Here is a 23847-nt window from a genome sequence, read left to right on the forward strand (position 1 = left end):
AAAAAGTTCTTTTTCGATACATGTCCATCAGTTCGTCCGTCCGTTCGCTACACTTTTCTGTGCACTCGCCTAGAAGCCATACCGTTCAACTTATCTGCACCAAATTTTAGTTTAAGATTTTCATAGTATTTCCTATAGTTTTTTTAAATTTCCCTCCTACTCCCAAAACAAGGGTAGTTTCCTGTACGATGAAAATAAAAAAGATATTTTCTCATAACTGGCTCTAACGATCTTGTTTTCTTTTTTTTTATAAATCAATATTTAATTAGCAACCCTATTTTGTGGTATAAGGCATTTATCTGAGAAAAATCTACAAGGGGTAGTTTATACTAAGGGGGTGAGTTTTTTCTCAGTGATTTTCTCAAAATGGACTCAAATGTTTTCGTTCATATTTCATAAATAAAGATTTCATTAATAACTTATCAATATGGCATAACTCGTTTGTCCTAAAAAAATGCGAGGGGTAGTTTATTCTTGGTAGAGTGTTGTCTGGGCGATTTTCTCAAAAACGACTCAAAAGAGTTTATTCATATTTCAAAAATAAATATTTCGTTAATAACCGAACAATATGGCAAAACTCGTTTGTCCTGAAAAAATATGCGAGGGGTAGTTTACTCTTGTGGGTGTTTTTCCTCCACGGTTTTCTCAAAAATGAGTCAAGCAATTTTGTTCGTACTCAGAAATAAATATTTCATTAAAAACCTAGTAATATGGAATAACTCGCTTACCCTGAAAGAATCCTCAAGAGATAGTTTATTCGGGGAGTTATTTTTCCCTCACGATTTTCTCAAAAATTACTCGGACAATTTTATTGATAATTCATAAATAAGTATTTCATTAATAACCCTATATTTTAGTATAAGTCATTTCTATGAAAAACAATTACAACGGATAGTTTATTTTTGGGGTCAAGGTTTTTTCCCCGACAATTTTCTCGAACGACAGGCGATTTTGTTCAAATTTCGCAAATAAATATTTCATTAATAACCAAAAGTATATCTTAACTCATTGTTCGAAACAATTCACAAGAGGTAGGTTACTCCTGACGTGTTCTTTTTGAACGACTTTCCCAAAGTGACTCATTTGATTTTTTTCATATTTCATAAACAATGATTGCATTAATTGGTCTATTATATGTCTAATGAAAATGTGCTCAAAGTGTGAGCTAGTTTTGTAGTATGGATTTTCTTCAATCGAAGTTTTTTATTCGATAATCTGACATTCGATGTATTTGAATAATACGATAATTTTATTCGTATTATCCAAATACACACTTCAGTAACAACTGCGGCCTAACACAGTTAAGAAATTGAATTGAAAAAGTTTAGTGCGGTGGCCCTGTAATTGAATATTTTTTGAGAAACTCCCTAGCTTTTTGTGGTAAACTTAGGCTTTTCTTTTTCGAGCGACAAAAGAGAGAAGAAAATATAGTGATTGTGAAAATAATATCAAATTCAGATTTCAACGGATTTACATGTTTCATGGCGTCTACATACCGAAAATGTGACTTTTCAACACCCGTCCTTCCGGTTCGTCCGTTCGGCACACTTTTATATGCACTCGCCTAGAGGCCATACCGTTCAACTTATCTACACCAAATTTTAAACTTAGGGTTTACTTAGTATTCTTACAGGAGCTTTTCCATTTTTTCCTACCACCTAAAATAAGTGTGGTTTACAAACAGCCGAAAATCGAAAAACGCTATTTTCTCAAAAATGGTTTTAACAATTTTGTTTATTTTTCATTAATCAATATTTAATTAACAACCCTATATTGCAGTATCAGATATTTCTCTTAGAAAAATTTACGAGGGGTAGTTTATTCTTGGAGGTGACTTTTTCTCGACGATTTTCTCAGAAAAGACCCTGGCGAATTTTGTACACACTTCATAAATAAATATTTGACCTTACAACATGGTATAAGTCAATTGACCTGAAAAATATATGAGTAGTAGTTTATTCTTGGACTTGAATTTATTCCCAGTGAGTTTCTCAAACACGACCAGTTGGCAACCCTGTATCTCGACAACGAAGCTAAATTCGAAAACTGCAAGAAAACCATTTGTCTCCTTTTGATGTCACGAATCACCTCCCGAAGTTTGTGGACATCTTTCAGGTTCACCCTTCTTTTCGAAAAGTTAACTATTAATTTTAGGCATTGTTTATCTTTTTTTAAATCACAAATGTCGTTATTAATTTTAAGGCAGAGAACTACTTCTGAGAGAATAGATCTTGAAAAATAATTTTAAAACAGACTTTTGTTTTCGAGACATTCCAGACAAGACGAGACATTTTACAAGCTATCTCGTGTCCAAAACATTTGCCTCGTATTATCTTGGATGTCACAAAGCGCGTCTTGTTTCTTTCTCGAGACATGTCTTATCTCGTGCGCATTCGTTAACACTTGGGAAGGATTATCTTTCTACTCAAAGCATTGTTTTTATAATGGTTGCATATTTATGATAATTGCTGTCCACATAAATTACAGTCCTTTCAGTTGAATTAATTATTATTATTATTATTATTATTATTGAAATTGCAATATCTAGTTTAACGTTGGACGATTATGCACCTACGCTAAGGGAGAATGATGATGAATGAAATGGTGAAATGAAGAAAGTGGGAGGAAAATGGAAAATCTCAAGAAAACACATACCCATGCACACGATATTTGTCCACCTCAAATTTCACTTGGCACGAAGTGGAATCGAGCCACGGACCCCCTGCACCAAAGGTCCCTGCAATGCTTTATTATTATTATTATTAATAATAATAATAATAATAATAATAATTGAAACGAGCTTACCGAGTTTCAACCGTACGACTCAACCAACGTTTGGGTGCCTGTTCGTTCGTCTGCTCCTCTCATAAAAGACATTTCATTTTAATGAAACTAGTAAGTGCCTTCTTTTAGCTCTGCGAAGTAACTATTGCTTGGAATATGAATCTGCAAAACATAAGAGGTAAAATTAACCAAATGGTGCAAGTTCCTACTTATATATACAAAACAATTTTGCAATATCAACTACGTGAATCTTGTCCCATAAAGAAGCCGAAACCCCTACACCGAAGAGCCCTCCGAGATTTGATCATTGTCCACACGGACTGAAATTGTCATTTGAAGCCAAGACTTTAATATGAAGCCAATAATTTCTTTAAAATAGACGGAAAATTCGGAAGTTATAAGCATTTTCATATTTTTGCCGTTTCTTATAAGGGAGCCGTAGCCCCCTATACTGAAGACCCCCCCGGAGATTTGATCATTGTCCACTCGGACTGAATTTGTCATTTGGAACCAACACTTTAATACGAAGCAAAATATTTCTTTAAAATAGACGAAAAATTCGAAAGTTCTAAACATGTTAATAATTTTGCCTTTTCTCATAAGGGGGCCGTATTAGCCTACACTGAAGAGCCCCACGAGATTTGATCATTGACCACTTGGACTGAAATTCTCATTTGAAACCAAAACTTTAATATGAAGCAAAAATTAAACTTTTACATCAATTTAAACTGACTGGGTTCCGGTTCCCCCCACTATTGTTTAGTTTAGTTAAGTGGTAATTTGTGACAGCTTCACATCATCAAAAGAATGTTTCACTTCCCCTCCCCTCCCCCAGGAGTTCGTGCTGGATCCACCACTGGAATCAATAGACACTCTTCCTATTCTTTTTGTCACCCTTGATTGTGTAGGGGCTCCCTCGTACAAATAAAGAAGCGGTAATATTACAATCAAGGGGCGCTATATATTAGGTATTTTTTAGTTACCTACCCCTAACCGCACAGGGCCATCTTTCGTAGAATAAAAAATATTACGTAATATTCCAATCATGAAAGGGGAGAGGATGCTGTAAATATATTTCTTATTCATTTTGTCTGTCCTGCTTATCAAAAATTACTTTCTGTTGGAAGGCTACTGAAATGAGAGGGGAAAAATAAAAAGTCGTACCCCCTCCTACATGGTTGCTCAAATAAGTACTAAAGAAAGCATTTTAAACTAAGATATTTAAGATTTAAACTAGGAAACTAAGATATCCTACATTATGTAAGGATGGCATATTCAGGATGATGATGATGATGATTATTATTATTATTATTATTATTATTATTATTATTATTATTATTATTATTATTATTATTATTATTTGGATGTTTTTGGAGCACCGAAATTTTGTGAGACGAACAATGATATGTAGAGGTTTAAGATGGTGATCATAGAGGAGGAAAGACCAGGATTTTTCTCTGTCTGACTCTCTAACGTAAAGATTATGTGCTGAAGGTAAGAAGCATCATCATTCTACAATAGGTTGCTTTTACGTAGAATATCAATTACTTGAGTTCTCCTGCTTCGGTCTACTTACCTTATGTAGTAAATTCAAAACAATTTCAATTCAATACAAATACTTGTAAAACTTTTCCGTAATTAAACATCTAGGGAAAATTAAACATTTAATAGGGAAATCTGTTATCAAAATATCCAAACACGTAGATAGAAGACTATCTAGTCAGAAATATTGTGAAACTTTATAAAATTCTCCAAATTAGAATTAACATTTACTGGGAAACATTCGTTATGCGCCAGCGAGCATATGGTGAGCAGTGAGCACAGGGGAAATAATTACGAAACTGTTTGCAAACAAAATTAGGGACGCTAATACAAGTGCGACAACAGCATTTTTTCTTTTTTTGGTATCGTCATGAGTTTTACACATACGTTACAATTTGATTCTTTCCCAAATAAAAAAATAAATAAAATAACCGTAGTGTAGTGATAAAAATGATAACGGCACTTCCACGGGATCGAACCCGCTACCTTCAGCATACAGACTCGTTGCTTTAACTAACTGAGCTATTTGTTTTTTTACGTGAACTGAGCCTGTTCCGGTAAAGACGATATTTCATTACGATCGTCCTACCAATTCGTCCTTTTCCATAGATAATTTCCACTATTTGCTCTATCTTTATGTTAATACTTAGCATATATTCATATATTTGGAGTTTGCAGATAATGCATATAATAAGACATACTAGAAATATTCGTTAAAAGTTTAGTTTGTAGATTTAATCCACATTTCTCTCAATGACATAGATGTCGCTGCTTCGTGTTGAAATGCAGAATTCCCTCGTGTTCTTGAAAATTTCCCACTTTAGCAGAGTTGGTAATTCTCGAGATTTCTGTCGATTTAATGTTTTTTGCTTCTAATTTCTTTATTTTAAGCTAATATCTAACACAAATATTAAAAACGGGTTTGTTATTAACCTGTCCTGCTGGGGAAACCTTCCGAAATTTCGAACATATAAAGAAAACGGAGATATTTTTAAAAAACTTCAAAATAAAGAGACGCGTCATTTATTTTGCTCATGGTAGTACATTCCAAAATGGCCATTTCTAGGTTTCCAACCTCAATGTTGATAGCTTTCTTTTCCGACGTTCTAAAGTGCGTCTCAATGTGAACAGAACATAGAATGTTGTCCATTCTATTATCTCTAATGTGGTTTTGGTTTGAACTCATTATCTTTAAAACCTAAAAAGTTACAGCGTGTAACGGAATCCTCTGAAAAGTGCAAAATACGCTCAGGCGCCTATACAAAATAACCGCTACAAATAAACCTTCGCGGCTAAAACATAAATGAATACCCGTTTTCAACTCCCTGTGGTATAATCTTTGGTTAAAAAAAATTAAAAAATAAATAAATTTTGTCAGCAACCTTCGACCTCGAAATTGGTCGATTTCATTTGGATTGCCCCATTGACGCTGACGTATTAAATTTGCCCTAGGGGCCACTTCAGACCTTGAAAGTTAGCACTAGAAGGTTCCATATAGTGGGAAAAAATTTCGCTCTTCATTGATTCCTATCAAAGGGTCAATCCATATGAAATTATCTAATAATTTTCTTTTTTTCTCTCTTTCTTTCTTTTTGGTGGCTTGACCATTTTTAGTTTCTTTTTTTTTTTTTGTATATTTATTGCCGTATACATTGGCAGTATAAAACTTTTTTTTTTTTATTTTAATCTCAGTTCGTTTGTGAGTGGCACCTATTTTTGTTGAGTCGCGCATGCCAATTAGTGACTTTACAGACGTTAGCATAAACTTCTATATCTTAGGACTGTATTATTCAAAAACATAATTTTCTTCAGTACTTCTTTCATTTTCTCTTAGAACCAGAAGCCTTAATTTAAGTTTAGTATTGAAATTTAACGGATTTCACTTCTTAGAGCTGAAGTTTTAATCAAGGATGAAATATCAAAGTTGATTTTTTTTAAATTACATATGGTACTATACCCATTATAGCTAGAGTAACAACATTGATAAGTGCTTACTTAAGTTTTGTATTTTTTTTTTAATTTGAAATTTTGTAATTTTTGCGAATTTTGAAGTATGGTATCTCTGGTAGGACATGGATTTGTTTTTGTACAGAATATATATCTATATAGGAGAAAGGTATACTAAAATTTAAACTTTGATATTTGACTGTGAACGAAATTAAGAATTTTCAAAAAAAATCAAGGAAAACGCAGGTTTACACTACTCAACCACTTGTTTCAGAACGAAGTACTTTACCAGTGTGAATCAAAGAACACATTGTTTTCATTTATTTCAATTTTAATTAACGAGGTTAAAATTTTTAAAAAGCAGTTTTGAGCTGTCAATGTATATGGCGAAAATTTTATATAGATATAGATAGATAGATAGATATATGAGGTATGTCAATTAAATAACGAGACTGGTATCATAAATGTGATGTATTGCAAAGAAGGTTCCAATTGACTGTTATCTCCTTCAATATACGCCTCTCCCCTATCTATACACCGCTGCATACTTGCCTTCCATTGTTCAAAGCAATGCTGTAGATCATCAGATGTCATACTGTTCAACAACTCTGCCGTTTTTCGTGTCACCTCTTCCACAGACTGAAAATGTGTTCCCTTCAATGCACTTTTCACTTTTGGGAATAGGTAACAGTCACAGGGAGCCAAGTCTGGGGAATATGAAGGATTGTCGAGCACAGGAATGCGCTTGGCTTTTAGAAACTGCTTCACAGAAAGGGCATTATGGGCAAGCTCATTGTCTTGGTAGAGGATCCATGCATCGTTCTTCCACAAATCCGGTCTCTTCTTCCTTATTCTTTCCCTCAGCTTGATTAGGACGACTTTGTAGTAGATCTGATTCACCTTTGACCCTGAGGCACCCATTCAGTCATGATGATACCCCTGATATCGGGAAAAAAAAAAGATGAGAATTGCCTTCGCTTTCGACTTGTTCATTCGTGCTTTTTTTCAATCTTGGCGATTTGGGAGTCTTCCAGTGCATGAATTGACGCTTATTCTGGGGGGTCATACTGGAAAATCCATGTTTCATCACACGCGTTAACAAGTCTGGTTTTGCTTTGAGCCCAGTGCCGGTCTGGCCACGTTGGCTATTTGGCGATTGCCAAGGGCCCGAGACGCAGGACTTGTAGGCCTTGGTCGAATTTTTGCGATCGCAAATGCTTTCTAAAATCTTCCTACCAAAAAGATTGCGAAAGCTTAAGTTCATCTTTCCGAAAGAAGTCTTCTCGGGCCCCCCTTGCTAATATCAGTACGGCCCCGTGAGTCAGTAAAATTTCGTATTTAGCGAAGGGCCCCTCTAGTCCGTAACGGCCCCTTGTGCTTATTCGCTTTCACCTGTTGTGAATTTCACGATTACGCTCGATTGTCTTAGTATTATTATATCATTTTTTTTCGATCTGTTTCCTACAGCATATTTATTCAATACAGAAAATATGATGTTGTCACTTATCGTGTTTTGCAATTGCAATATATATGAGGGGGGGGGGGCTTTAAGGACACACGCCAAGGGCCCTTAATTTGGCCAGTCCGGCACTGTTTGAATCGTACCATGACGTCACAGCAAATGGTCTTTCGAATGTCTTTTTGTTCCTGAAAGAGGTTTTTCGGGACAATTTTTGCACAAACTTGTCATGTTTAAATTGTCATGCAAAATTTGTCAAACTTTGTTAATGTTCGTCATGTCTGCGATCATTCGAATGCTCAGACGTCTGTCTTTCCGCACAAGTTCATTAATTTTTTGAACATTTTCGCCTTTCAGGTTTAGAGCGGATATGGAGAAGGGAAGTAAAGACGTACGTGTGCGCCAGGTACAGTCATTTACACTAATTGTGCACTTGAAAACATATATTGTAAGGCTGTAAAAAGAAACAATCTGGCACAGAAAGAAATTGTTACAAAATAGTACAGTTCTGTGGGTCAAAATTACAGTTCATTATTAGTAATAAGAAATTGAGCGTTCAAATAGGTAAAAGAAAAGACATGCAGACAAAGTGAAAAGGAACATAATAAACCTATGGAATAGGTTACGTAAGGAATGATCTTCGAGGTTGTATGTCTTTTCTATGCATTCACTTTCCTTCGAGATATCTTCAGCAGACACATAAAAATAGTGTATACCTTTAATGTTGCTGTCAGCCCATTCGCACATTCCTTGTGCAATAACAATTGGTCTTGTAGATGACTGAAGACTGGTTATGGCAGTCAATCTTCTTGTAGTTCCTCCTACACCATCACATGGGCTTTTGCCGTGGGATGTTGCAAAATAGTACCATTCTGCTTTGATTTCGAAGACAGTTTCGTGCTGACATAGACTGTAAATGTTCGTGTAATTTTTATATTGTGATCTAGCACCATCACTGAAGTAAATTATATCAGTCTACCTATCTTGAAGGATTTGTATCAGGTGTGTCATGAAATGCCTTAGGAATATACAGACAGTAGTAGCATTATGCTGCAAACTTTCTGATATGCAACAGAAATTGAAACATTGCAGGGTTCCATTATCATTACAGTACACCACGAAAGGATGCACAGTTGCCTGGGATTTCTCCCAATGGTACCCCTGAACCTCGACCTGTATAACGAACGTGTAATTTTCGGCAAAGTCTAGTAAAACAATTAGCTCTGCTTTCTGAAGTGAAGTTTTTATGTTACTCAGGTATGCAGCTTGAGCCTTGGCTATGTAATAGTGCTCTCTAAGACTATCAATTCCCTGAGCCAATGTGTCACAAAACTCATTCACCGAGAGCTGTAGGGTTTGTAATGTCAACCGGTCTGTGTGTGCCTAGTTTTTAAATTTAACACAGTCATCATCTTCAAGTAAGTGATCATCAAAACGGTTTATTAGATAATCTTGCACAGCCTCCTTCCTTCTATAATTACCAAAGTAATGTAACATACACTGCCCCTTTAATATCGTTCAGTTTCTTCAATTCTGATTTTCTTCAGAATAATAATTTGTAGCACTTGTCACTATTCCTACCACCTAAATTAGAAGGTTCCATTTCTCTGATGTGGTTCACAAATGCAAAATGCTACTTCTGTGATAATCATATACTAATTCCATCTAGTGGCCAGGTGTAAGAAGTATGTGATAAATCAGGCTCCAGTAATACCATCTGTTGAGAATCTCTGTAATTACTTCCATTCTCCGTACTCGTTCTAAACCTGAAAGACTACCGACATCTGTTGACAAAGGCAATGATTTACAATGGAAGGAAATACATTAGGGTTTTGAAATTCACACAAGTATTTTGTTACATAAGTAGCAATGTTTATCCAAAATATCACACTCATATGCAACTATCAACATAGTTAAATAGGCTCTGAAAATAAGTTATATACAATGATATCAACATTAACCTCCCACAAATCCTGTAAATAAAGCGTAAACAGCTGCTCTGCATTACTGGTGCATATAGTTCACTGTGAGGCATTGCACACAAACACAGGCAGTTTTTGTTTTATCTAGAAAATCTGTGACACGTTAAAACATAAGCTTTATAAACGGTGATCTAAAAAAGTACTGACTTTGACATTTTATATCTCCGAACATAAAATGGTCATGCCACTTTCAACGTATTACTTCATTACAACGATGCATATATATTTATTGCAGAAAAAATTTGGCCCATGTAACAGAATTAGTAACCAAGTTCTTGCTCGTTGAAAACTTAAATAATCAGTGTGTTCAGCAGGTCACAATGCGGACTGCCTCACGTCTGTCAGTTTCTCAAGAACTGGTAGAGATAGGGGGGGAAAAAAAGGCTTTCTTATGAGGAATGTAGGTACCTGTGTCAAATTTCATGAAAATCCCAGGTGGTCGACTGGAGATTTTTTTTTTTTTTTTTAATTTCGGTGATTATATATGGACTGACCCAAATGCACATTTCATTAATGTTCAATGGTATACGGAGTATTCCATGCAGGGTGAAATTCCCAGACATGCCATCAACCGAATTTTGAGATATGCTCTGACTCTATGATTGGTCCAAAGTAGGCAAACGACAAGCCTTGATAACAATGAACATGGAATCCTGTGGCGCGATATCGGAAGTATTAAGAATCGTCAGCAGCACGGTCTCTTGTACTCGGGAAAACGCATGCTGCAATGTTGTTTTTCACGCCTATAAATGAAGAAAACGTGAAATATACCGTGACGAAATACATCTCATCACACGTTATTCTGAACACAAAAGTCATGGAGCTGCTGTTTCTAACACTTCCGACTTCCCTTCGAAGCATTGGAGGTCCATTGTTGTCAACGCTTACCTCCTGTCTACTTTGGACCCTCTTTGAAATCACCTCTGGTGTTAGGGGTCTCGGGTTCAAACCCTGCTCCCGCCAAGTGAACTTTGTGGTGGACAAACACCGTGTGCGTGGGTTTTCTCGGGGTTCTCCCGTTTCCTCCCACTTTCTTCATTCCACCATTTCATTCATTACTCATCATCACCGTCACCTTTAGCCTAACCGGCATAACCGTGGGACGTAAAACTCAAAAATTTCATTTCATTTCCCTCTTTGAAATCAGGGTATATCTGAAAACTGCTGAGAGCATATCTGAGAATTACATCCTGTACGAAATACCCTGTACACCTATTGAAAATTGATGAAATATGCACTTTTGGATTGTGTATGTTTGGCTTCCTTTACGCTGATAAGAACAGCCATCCACAGTTTCTGGAATTTGAAATAGAGCCTGTTGAAATTTGGCTTCTTCGCGATTTTGGACAACCCTAATTATGAAACTACACACTTTTTGCCATAGTTCCATATGAACTTTTTCTCTTATTTTGATGTGAGGAATAAGCTCTTACAGTTTGTCGGTATAGTTCATTAACACACTGTATATATATATATATATATATATATATATATATATATATATAGGGTGTTCATTTATTATGTAGCCAAAATTCACTGGTGAAATCCTCACACTTAAACAATAACAGGGCTCATAGCGAGTAACTTTTTAAACTAAAAGTTATTTTTTGGGGTGGGGTAAAGTCATTTTTTCGTGTGATTTATGTTTTGCATTGGCAGTTTTCTAAGAAAAATATTATAAAAATGAGTGGGAAAAAGCATAAACTTGTTACCTATTACTCTTCTGAAAAATTCAGTACTTGCTACCATGTGCAACTGTGCTGCCAGATGTGAACCAAGTCAGCTTTATTCTCACTTCAGCCTTTATTCTTTCTAAAGCACAATGGATGGTTGGTGGGTGTTTAAGCTCTCAAGGTGAGTTTGAGGTGCCTTCTGTGTCTATTCTTCCTTCTAGTTAACATTAGGGGAAAAAAGAAGGAATGTCACAAAACTGCATTTTCGAGAAAACGGCGTTTTAACATTGAAAACAGCGTACAAATGAATAGGGCTAGTCAAATCTTTTGCCTCTTTTACTTGGACATTTCTACATCTAGTCATATATGGACTATACAGTCAAATAGTACCAAGAGTTACCAACAGATAGGACAAAGCACCCGACAAAGCATACTGATGGACATTCCTTGTTTTTTCCCCTTACCCTTCATTTGTAATTTATTATAAAAATTCATAATAAGGTTATAAATGTAATCCACATTATTTGCTTTGATCTTATTGTGTTAAAGAAGAATGACATATATTAAGTGTTTACAGTTTACTTTTCATTGTATGCAGAATGTTGGTAGAAGGCATATCTATGTTTGCCAATCATGTGGTACCAAGACAAACTTTGTAACAAACAAATTGTACAAGACAAAATCTTACTACCAGTTAATGGTAATCTAGATGCTACTATTAGTTACATTAATTTTGTATTATTGGACATAATGAAAATATAGAAATTTGGCCTTACCCCATCCAGATCTAAATTGAAATACAAAACTGTGCAAAGTACGTAATTAATCATGAACTTCTAAACACAAGTAATCGATTTTTTTTATTAGCTGACAAACTTAAGCAATTTTTAATCGTAACGTGTTAAAACGTTACGTATTTCAGCTGTGATCCAGCCATCCTATTTTGCTTGAAAAAAAAAATGTAAAATTCAATTTATGACCAAGTTTGGCAGCAAGGCTTAAGATTATTTTTTGATGAGATTTTGGTCACTTTTTCATGTGCTTTTGGTACTTTTCAACTATTTAGAAGAGACCAGACCGCTGTGAGCCCTGCAATTTAAACAGTCCATATGAATATAGGGCGAAAAACGCTTTGTTTCAAAGTTACGAGATGCCGAAATCGAGTAAATTGTAACTTTGAGGCTGCCTAGCTCGAAAACTATGAGAGATATCAAATGCGGTTAAAGAACTATTATAACTAACTAACTCTATGGCGTATGGAACTCGGAGGTTCAATGCCGCGTTCACAAAATCTCTCCACTGACTTCCATCCTTAGCTAACTGCATCCAGTTTCTACTTTGTATTCCAATCTCAGTGAGATCCATCTTAATATTGTCCTCCCATCTGCGCCTGGGTCTTCCTAATGGTCGTTTTCCGATTGGTCTTCATTCAAGACTTTGAAAGCGTTTCTACTTTCTTCCATTCTAGCTACATGACCTGCCCACCTAAGCCTCCTAGACTTGACGACCCTAACAATGTTGGGTAAACCATATAAATTATGTAGTTCCTCGTTATGAAGTTTCCGCCATTCCCCATTCCCGTTCCTCTTGGGTCCGAATATTCGTCTCAGGATCTTGTTCTCAAATACTTTCAATCTATGTTCTTCCCTCAGTGTAAGCGACCATGTTTCGCAACCATACAGAACAACAGGCATGGTTATCGATTTATATATTTTAAGCTTCAAATTCCTCGACAGAATTCGCGACGACAAGAGATTTTGAACCGAATAGTAACACGAATTCCCTGCTTTTAGTCGACATTTAATTTCTTCGTGAATATGATTTTCCTCTGTTAATATTGATCCGAGATATTTGGCTATCCACTTTATCAAAAGTATTATTTAATATTTTAACGTATCCATAATTTGCTGTATTACGGTCCCGACGCACTTCCATGTATTTAGTTTTCTCTGCATTTACTTCTAAACCCATGTCCCTGCAAGCGTTTAATATGATCTCTGCATTTCTTTCCGTTGTTCTCCTATCATCCCCTATTAAATTTACATTATCAGCATATGCCATAACCTGGTGAATACCGTTCAACTCTAGGTCCTGGTTGCTATCTTTGATTTTCCTTATAGCGTATTCCAAAGCAAAGTTAAATAATAATGGCGACAACGCATCTCCTTGTTTCAGGCCATTTTCGACGTGAAACCTCGTGGACAAAAATTTTCCTACCCGGACTTTACTTTGGGATTCATTTAAACATATCTTAATTAATCTAATTAGCTTTCTCGGTATTCCAAGTTCTGTAAGAACGTTGTATAATGTTTCTCTCCTAACCGAGTCGTACGCCTTTCTAAAATCAATAAATAGTTGATGTACCGGGGTATTGTATTCCCACTTTTTTTCGAGTATTTGGCGAATGGTAAATATTTGGTCAATAGTTGATCGATTTCGTCTAAATCCGCACTGATAATCTCCAGTAATTTCATCAGCGTATGAGGTCAATCTTCCTAATAGAATATTTGAAAGGATTTTATAGGATGTTGACAGAAGAGAAATGTCTCGATAATTATTACAGTCAGTTTTGTCGCCTTTCTTGTGAATTGGAATAATGATTGATTCTTTCCACTCTTGTGGCAATTCTTCCTTGTTCCAGATAAGGAGGATGAGTTTGTGTATCTTGTTCCACAATTTTTCGCCTCCAGCTAAAATTAACTCAGCCGGAATTTCATCTACACCCGGAGATTTGTGTTTCTTTAATTTCTTTATAGCGATTTCTACTTCTAATCGGTTGGGTTCTGGAATATACGGTTCTGCGGTGTGTATCTCCTTTTGTCCACGCACACTAGTTTTTGATTGCGTGTTAAGCAAATCGTCAAAGAAATCTTTCCATCTATTTAAGATGCTATCCGTATCAGTGAGAACTTTACCGTCAGATTTCTTTAATATATAAGCACGAGGTTGATAGCCTTTCTTAAATTCGCTGATCCCCTCATACATGTCCCGACTGGTTTTATTTTTACTATTATCTTCAAGTTCCTTAATTTTAGCTTTCAAAAAATCGCGTTTCTTTGTTCTAAAAGTTTTGGAAGTTTCCCACCTGATATCTGCGAAATTTTATAGCCAGTGTAATTTTGCCTGTTTTCTCTTCTCTGCTAGTTTAATGCACTCCTGGTCGAACCATGGTTTGTTCCTACGTATTTCCGCGTGTCCCAATTTTTCTTTTGCTGAAATGTTAATGCTATCTCTAATTCCAATCCAGGTATCCTCAACAGTAGTGCACTCGGAATCTTCTAAAGCCGAGAATTTATTCGAAACTTCAATCTGGTATTCCTCTCTTACCTGGCTCTCTTCTAATTTCTTCAAATTAAATCTCTCCGTTTTCGGACAATGAATATTACCTTTATTCAACAATAATCTCTCTCGTATTATCGCTGCTACCAGGTAGTGATCAGTGTCACAATCAGCCCCTCTAAACGACCGGACATCAATTATGCTAGATTGCCTTCTTCTATCTACTAAAACGTGATCAATTTGATTATGTTTTATTCCGTCTGGTGATGTCCAAGTGTATTTATGAACGTCGCGATGTGGGAATTTTGTACTCTTCACGATTAGGTTTTTAGTATAGGCAAATAAGGGTTGGAGACGAAAAAAAATATTAGAAAGCAAATTTTCATTTAAAAATATTCTATGGACTCCCCTGATACTCCACAGAAAAATCCCGCGTGGGCAACCACCTGAAATGACATCATCAATATGGCGGCCATGCAACTACGACTACTTATGCTTATGCGGTAATATCTCATCACAGAACTGAGATACCAACTTCGTTCTGGTGCCGAATTAAAGATAAAGCATAATTTAAGTGATTTCAGCTAAGTATATGTTTTATATATTTATAATATATTTATCATAGTAACATTTATTATTTGATACAATATAACACAAAATTCTGCTATATAAGCTTGGGGAATGTAGCTATTTAGGTAACATAGAATATACAGTCCAAAATTGGAAACTTTCGAAGTGAATGCCACAAGGAACGGTCCTAGGGCCAATTACATTTTAAATATTTTAAATATATGAATATGGTTGATTCTTCGTCTAGTAGCAATTGCGGGAGTTTGGTGAGAGGAGCCCGATTACAAAAGAAAGATTTCGACCAAAGCTTTTCCCGGGGGAAGAGCTCCTAGCACCGCTGCTACGTTCCCTCTTTGCACAGCCGTACTTATTCTTTGTATGAGATAGGATGAAGCTCGGGTGTCACCTGTGTTAAGAGTTATGCGGTATCCAACTTCATTAATGAGTTTTAGACGTTCCTGACCCCAGGAGCCACAAGTTTCAATGGCTATGGTGACGAAGTAGTATTTGTCCAAGAGGTTGTTATATTTTCGTCTCTTTTCATATTCTCTGCGAGTTGCAACCGTTCCAGCTTTTGTGGAAGATGAAGGAAGATTAGAGGGGGCTAGGGTATCGGTACAAGTGAAATCCCATATTAAAGCCTTTCCTCGTTTCCAAGGCACCAAAAACATTCCGTCAGGTCTCTTGCCATCAGAGCGACTACACTCCATTGGCTCTCTCACGGAAGGCGTTCCAGAGGAGATGAGGGATCTCATAATGAGATCATTAACAGTGAAGTGTCGAGAGTATGTGCCAGCACTGTGAACACACGAGACGCCATGTATACCTTTCTTATCCACTAAACTTCCGGAAGCAGGGCACTGGTATTGTTCACAGACATCTGCTCCCAAACGTAACGCACAAGCGATTCGAAAACTTTCGTCGGGAAGATGCAGTCCTAGGAATGAAGACGGGATAGCTTGTAACCAGGCATCTGCTTCAGGGGAAGAAGTAGCAAGAAGACGTGCCTTATCTTCAGGATTGGTGGAGGACTGAAGAATAGAAGATAATCTAGAGTCTATAAGAGGAGCGTCCCATGAAGATTGAAAACTTCTCTTGTCAAGATCAGGTAGATCGAGTGATTTCAGCTTATATCGTTTTTACGTGATGCCGCCATTTTAAAATATGGCGGTTATTATCTTAAAAATTCATTTTCTCCGTTTCATTTTATTGTTTTATAGTAGATTACTATTAAACTACCAGATATACGGAAAAACACCTCGAAGTAAACGTTATAGAGTATCGTCTCACCTTTCTAAAGATACCAGTATTATTCCTGTATCTTAATTAAGCGAACTGGTCCAGTTTCTGTAACACAAGGTGTTGAATTTTCAGCACTTAGATTACGCTAATCGTGTAAGAATATTGTACAATTGAAGGCGGAAAAACGTTTGGAAAACAAACTTTTAACACTTTTTTTTTAACCGCTGAGATTCCTGAGAAAATCGTCAAAAATAGCACATGGGCAACCACCTGAAATGACGTCATCAATATGGTGGTCATGTGAATATATTCATTTATGCTTATACGAAAATATCTCACCACAGAACTGAGATACGAACGTCGTTCTAGTGTCAAGTTAAAGGTACATGATTCAAATAATTTTAGTTAATATCGTTTTTATGTGTTACGCCATTTTGAAATATACCGGATATTATCTTAAAAATTAATTTACTCCGTTTCATTTTATTTGTTTCAAATCAGATTACTATGAAACTACCAGATACATACATACGAAATATTTTTAGTATTTTAAAGTAATATGGATATCCTTAATTATTTGGTTTTGTAATGGCAGAAAGTCTGCATTTTACATTATGATATTATCAAACAAAATCATTATTTAAAATAGTAAATATTAAACATTTTACTGTTATAAAATAACAAATTTAAAATTTTGTTTAACAACATAACACATATATTTTATCAAAATTTAGTAAGCATTTAGTGAATTACAAATTACATAACCTAGCTCTCTACAATTGCTTTTTAACTGTTTCATTCATTAATGTTTCTGAATCGTATAGAAGATGGTTTTGAAGTTGTCTTGTCTTGTCTTCTTCACCGTTACCGGTGTTATTTAAAGGAGCATCAGCTTTAAGCCTAGTATGTGGATAAATTGAATTACTTATATTGAAGTTATAACTAATTTTACAACCATTTGCATTTTTTGGTCGACTTTCTAGTCGTATTACCTGTTATACATAGTGATAAATATGTATTTAAATATAAATTATTAGTTATGTAGGTTGAAGTATAGAAAAAACTATTAGTCGAATCCAGGTAAAAAATATATATAGTCATAATCAGGTGTGAAAATAGTCAAAATCGAGTTGTTCCAGCGGGAAGAAGAGGGTCAGTAACCCAGGTGTTCAGGGTGAAAATGTTGGATAAAGTAAAAAATAAATGAAATGAGTACATGGAGAATAATTGTGAATGTATGTAAATGTTTTCATGAATATGTGTAACGTGTGTAAATGGTGAACGATGAGTATTTTCCACTTGAACCACTTCCTCTTCGGCAGCTCACTATAGGAGATGTTTACGCTTTAACACTCACCGCGGAACTCCCGGTTTTGAAGTTTATTCAATACCATCACAAATATACCTTGTGCTACAGAAATTGGACTAGTTCGCTTAATGAAGATACAGGAATAATACTGGTATCTTTAGAAAGGTGAGACGCTACTCTATAACGTCTACTTCGAGGTGTTTTTCCGTACATCTGATAGTTTAATAGTAATCTACTATAAAACAAATAAAATGAAATGGAGAAAATTAATTTTTAAGATAATAACTGCCATATTTAAAAATGGCGGCAACACGTAAAAACTATATAAGCTGAAATCACTTAAATTATGCTTTATTGTTAATTTGGCACGAGAACGAAGTTTGTATCTCAGTTCTGTGATGAGATATTACCGCATAAGCATAAGTAGTCGTTGTTGCGTGGCCGCCATATTGATTACGTCATTTTGTAGCGCCCCAGAGGATGGCCCGGAACTTGTGAGTGCTACAGAGCGGAAGGCGTCTAACGTACTTAGAACGCAGACTAAAGAAAATCCAGAAAACTGAGTATCAAGGGGTCGCCAGTCTGTGAAAGATGATATGGCAATGAAGTATAGGGCGCACAGACAACGTCCGACAACACGAGGCTTGCCCACACCAGCTCTACGAGAAGGCATGAACAAACCCCCCTTCCTCTCCTTGCTCCTGCATATACTATAATTCAGAAATAGCTAACCTTAAATTAAACTTATCTAGCTACTAGGGACTTGCACTTGAACAACAACACTTAAAATGGAAAAGATTATTTATTATTTGATCAAAAGCTGGTATTAGGGCCATGGAAGCCTGATATAGAACAGGTACTTCATAACAGATACATATACTATCATGCACGAGAACATATATTCGTATATTTATAAAAACAATAAAAAAAAGTCATGCGTGAAAATATTCAGTTACTGATGCATGATTACATCAAAATTCTTGCAGCTATAAACAATTGAGGAGGGACAACCATCTTCACCTCCCTCGTATAATGATTGAAACATTAACACACTTCATAATAATATGCAAGTTAGATTCTTACCAAATTCCAGAAGAATTGTCACTTCTGAAGATGATGAAAGGAATAGTTTAAATTTATTATGCAAAAGATAATATCGTATCATAATTGTTAATTGTTGTACACTGCAACTAGACTTCAAGGATAATAATATAGCTATAAGGTGCTAGCCAGCATATACTCACCATCGGGTGCGCGCCTACAAGTGCACTATCCAAACATAAGTGCAAAACTCGGTATTAAAATTGTTACCACTAAGAAAAGGTATGCAATAAAATTATACACATTCATCTAATAACCCATTGAGACTGATTACCTGTTACTATGAGATTTACATTCCACATATGGGCATTCTGTGCCCTTTTCTTGATTGAACTGGCAATATTATGCTCCACCCCGGTGAGAGTGAAGCTGCCGTGAACACATATAGCGTTAAGCTTGTTTATTCAACATTGTGATTCTTACCTGAGGATATGCACAAAGCATACTCACTAATGAATGATGCATGTATTCAGGATTGATGCTCAATAAGATAAGATAAGATAAAGACACTTTTGTGTAAGTAACACAACCGCACTAAAATGCGAGTGGCCAACATTATATGGAGATAATAAGGGACACCTAGCACCAGTGAGAACACAAAACAGCTATTCGTGAAGTAGCACTGACAAAAAGTAGAGGATACAGCTTACTGCAGCTATGAAGCAACATAGAAACAAGATAATTAAGTAGTGCACCACACTGGTAAACACAGTTCTTCAAAGAACACCATTGAAATGAGCTTGGAGAGATAGCTGGAGGATTCACTATTATTATGAGAAAGCACTGGCTAATATGCCACTTTCACTCAACTCAGAGAGCACTGAACATTATAAACACTAAAGAGGGCTTAGAGAAAGTAAGCTTTCGAAGAGCTTAACTGGGCCTGATAAATTAACAGGCTATATCAAAGATGAGCTTTAATACGCACAAACATGCTCAAACATAATTGAACATAATTAAAATAACGTACTCGTCAAAAATGACGAATGTGGTTGCTACGAAGGCAACCTTTATCAGGAAAACACCTTTAAACTGCCCATCTTCATATACGAAACACTAACACAACAGCATCTCATCTCACCACCAGTTGATCCTGAGCCAAGGCTGGGCGGAGCTAAACCAAAGGGGGCTCCTTAATAATGGAAAGGAGTATGAAAAACTCCAGAGAAATGTATTGTGGTGTAAAATAACATGTTCCAGAACTGCATTGTCGCTCTACAAACACTGAGCGAGCGGCGGCGAAAATAACGGGTAGATTCTTCATGCTGCTCATTCACCTGGGCTATGGGCCACTAAAATGCCTCTAAATTATTCCAACTGAATATGCGATTGGCATAAATTCTGCACCACTCTACAAGCTGCTTGTTAACAGACTAACACTCCTCACTTAAGAGACTGCACTGGTTCACAACAACACATATGAAAGGATATTGTTTTGGAATAAACATGCTACTTGCTACTAAAATGCCATAAGTAGCTATAGAATCCAATACTTGGTACAGTAACAAGCACACTAGAATGTAAAGAAGCCATATTTTGTTGAAGTACATGTTTAAGTTCAAGGAAGTAGTGTTGTAGCAAATATATGAATGGGAATCAGCATTTAAGTCGTTTGCACGTGAAAACCAAGTTACTTCCTGGGAAGGTACATTGCTGATTCGTTACCATCCTTGTAAAGATCTGGACTCTTGATGATTCTGTGCTAGAGGTTGAATACATTGCTTCCTTCAGTGATATGATACCACACAGAGCGTGCATGGGGCGGGTTCCCACAGAAGTTTTTAGTGCTTCATTATGATTTCATACATTATCACTACTAAGAAAAACTTCACGAAAATTGCCATTATCGTATTAAATAGAGAATATCACTAGGACGATCACAGAAACTTAAAATATAATTAATGGAGAGGCATACACTGACAGACGAAAACTTGTAGCTGTAACAAAACACGTGGGAGACCACTTGCTCTTCTTTATAGATTCCTCTTGGAAATTGCACACCAAAATTATGATGAAAAAGCAACCGTAAAGCTTCACTTACACTCAATGTTGCTCGGTCAAATCTGTTGATTACTAATGAAAGGAGGATGGCTATGAGAGGCCTAAATTAACTATAATTTTAGGCTTCATTTTACAGATATCGAGAAGCCATGCAGTACACAATCTCTTTCTTCGTGGTACTACTGAAGTCACCCGCTCGTCTTCCCTCCACAGAAGCGGAAGTATCAATGTTGCCAGATCTTACAAAAGAGAGTTAACAATACTATTTAAAAATATGACCATTATAAAATAACACAATTACTAAGGGCACTACATCCTCGCCCTAGTTGAATAAAAAAAGAAACTTTGCTGTCAAAGTTTTTTTTTACAGGTAAGTGTTTGCTAGCAATTCCTGTCTTTTCTGTAAAGAACAGTTAAATAATTTTACATTATCTAAGTTTTGAGTACCAACCCATTCATTATTTAAATTTACTAAATCTACGGTATTGCTTTCCACACCAATTACTAAAAAAGGTCCAAGGTATTTAACAAAAAACTTACTGATGGTTTTATCTAACAATGAGCTATGTTTACGATTTTCAACAAATACGAGGTCACCGATTTTAATCTCAGTGCCTGTTTGTTTTACCTTGGTTTCATTCTTCTTATGACTTTTCTTAGTATTCAATAACACATGTTGATGCCGAAAGGCATGGTCTACATTACCAAACTCAGGAGGCCAATTTAGCTCCTTTTTAAAATTTTCCAAAGCTGAATGATTTAGAAAAAGTTCTGAAGGTGCGTACCCTGTGGTAAGTGACACAGAGTTGTTCAACAGCGTTTGCACCTCAGATAAGTGTTGACTCCATTGAGTGTGATCATGACTTATAAATACCCTTAGTAACCTAGATATCTCTGAATGATAACGTTCCACCGGATTAGCTTTGGGGTTGTACGGACTCAAAAGTAAGTGATGTATACCATTCCTGCGACAAAAACGTCGCCAGAGGGACGAGAGGAACTGGGCGCCTCTGTCAGTTATGATTTCCTGAGGGATTGGAAAATGATAAAAGTATCTCCTAGAGATTATAGAAGTGATTTCCTTGGTGCTAGCATTCCTAACAGGGTATAATACAAGAAATTTACTGTAAACATCTAAGATAGATAATATATAATAATAACCATTACTTTTTGGTAACCTGCCAACGAGGTCCACACTCAGCTTGGCATGTGGGCTGTCAGCATCCACATGGCAAATTTGATGTACAAGGATTTGAGATTTACTTTTAGATCTAGCACAAGTTTCACAATCATTAATGAACCTAGCTATATCTCGTTTCATATTCGGCCAGTGAAATAACTTTTTACAATGTAGATAAAATTTGCGTGAGCCGAAATGAGCTTCCTTGTGAATTTCATCTATAACAATGTTTACTAGACTCTTAGGAATTATTAATTTCCAAGTATCATCTTGCTTAATATACACTAAATCTAAATGTTTACAAAAGTTAGGATTACCCTTTTCCAGTTTAGCAGAACATCTAGCTACAAACTCATCAGAGGTTTGTTCTTCCAATAACAGCTTAACAAAAGAAGATTGACTTAAATTCCGGAATACAGCGTTTACCATGAAAGTAGAATTAATCGTATTCTCCTCGTCAGGAGGATTGCGTGAAATAATGTCTGCAATACGGTTCTCTGCTGAGGAGAGATGTTCAAACTTAAGGTTAAAATCTTGCAACTTTAATAATAGTCTAGTTGTTCTAACATCCAAATTTCTAATAGTTTTCAGATGAGTAATAGCTTTGTTATCTGTGTGAACAATTACCTCTCTTCCTAGAATGTAATCAGCAAAACGCTCGCATAAAAACACTACTGCTAATAGTTCAGTTTGAAAGATGGACAGAGATCTTTCCGTAGGTTTAATGCGCCTGCTGGCATACGAGATAACCTGAAAATCATCTCCTTCATACTGCCCTATATAGCCTCCAATGGCAATTATGGAGGAATCTGAGAACAAATGAAATGCCTTATTCATATCGGGGAGCACTAAAGCTGGCGGAGAAACTAACGCTTTCTTTAACAGTTCAAACGAATACATCTGTTCAGGACCAAAGTGAAACTTTACGCCCTTACGCAATAAAGATACCAAACTTTCGGTGAGGTCTGCATAATTGTGAATAAATTTCCTTTTCCAATTCGCTAGACCTAAAAATTGTCTCAATTGCTTACGATTCTTGGGAATTGGAAATCTCTGTATGGTTTCATTAAGTTTAGGATTAACTTTAACTTCTTTACCTGATATAATGTGACCTAAGAACAACAATTCGGAAAACATGAACTTACATTTCTGAAAATTTAAGGAAAAGTTTAAGTTATTCAAAGTATACAACACGAATTCCAAATGCTCAAAATGCTTACTGATAGAATCGGAAAAACAAAGTAAGTCATCTAGATAACAAGAAACAAAATGCTTAGTGCTTAAATCGAAAATGCTATTCATTACAAATTGAAATAGACTAGTGGCAGATTTAAGTCCCATGACTAAATATTTGAAACAATATTGCCTACCTTCGAATAAAAATGCTGTTTTTTCATATGAATCTTCCTCTAAAGGCAAACAGTAGTAACCGTCTCGGCAATCAAAAGAAGAGAAAACTACTGAACCTTTGAGACGTGCTAATATGTCTTGAATTGGCTCTACCTTAACATTAAAAGATACCACTTTAGTATTTAGATGTCTTAAATCTAAGGTGGGTCTGACTGATTGTTTGTCAGCTTTATAAACACAATGAATTGGATTGAGATAAGGAGATAACCTTTCTTCGATTACTCCCCACTCAAGCCATTTTTGAATGAGCTTTCTGAAAGGTTCCCGCATAGCATATGGTATGGGGTACGGGTTACATACAACAGGTTCGTTGTCTGTTAATTCTATCTTTAAAGGCTTAACCTTAGCAGGCCTAGGGCGTTCAGAAA

This window comes from Thermobia domestica, chromosome 12 (assembly GCF_964235325.1).
Source record: "Thermobia domestica chromosome 12, izTheDome1.hap1.1, whole genome shotgun sequence".
Lineage (NCBI taxonomy): Eukaryota > Metazoa > Arthropoda > Insecta > Zygentoma > Lepismatidae > Thermobia > Thermobia domestica.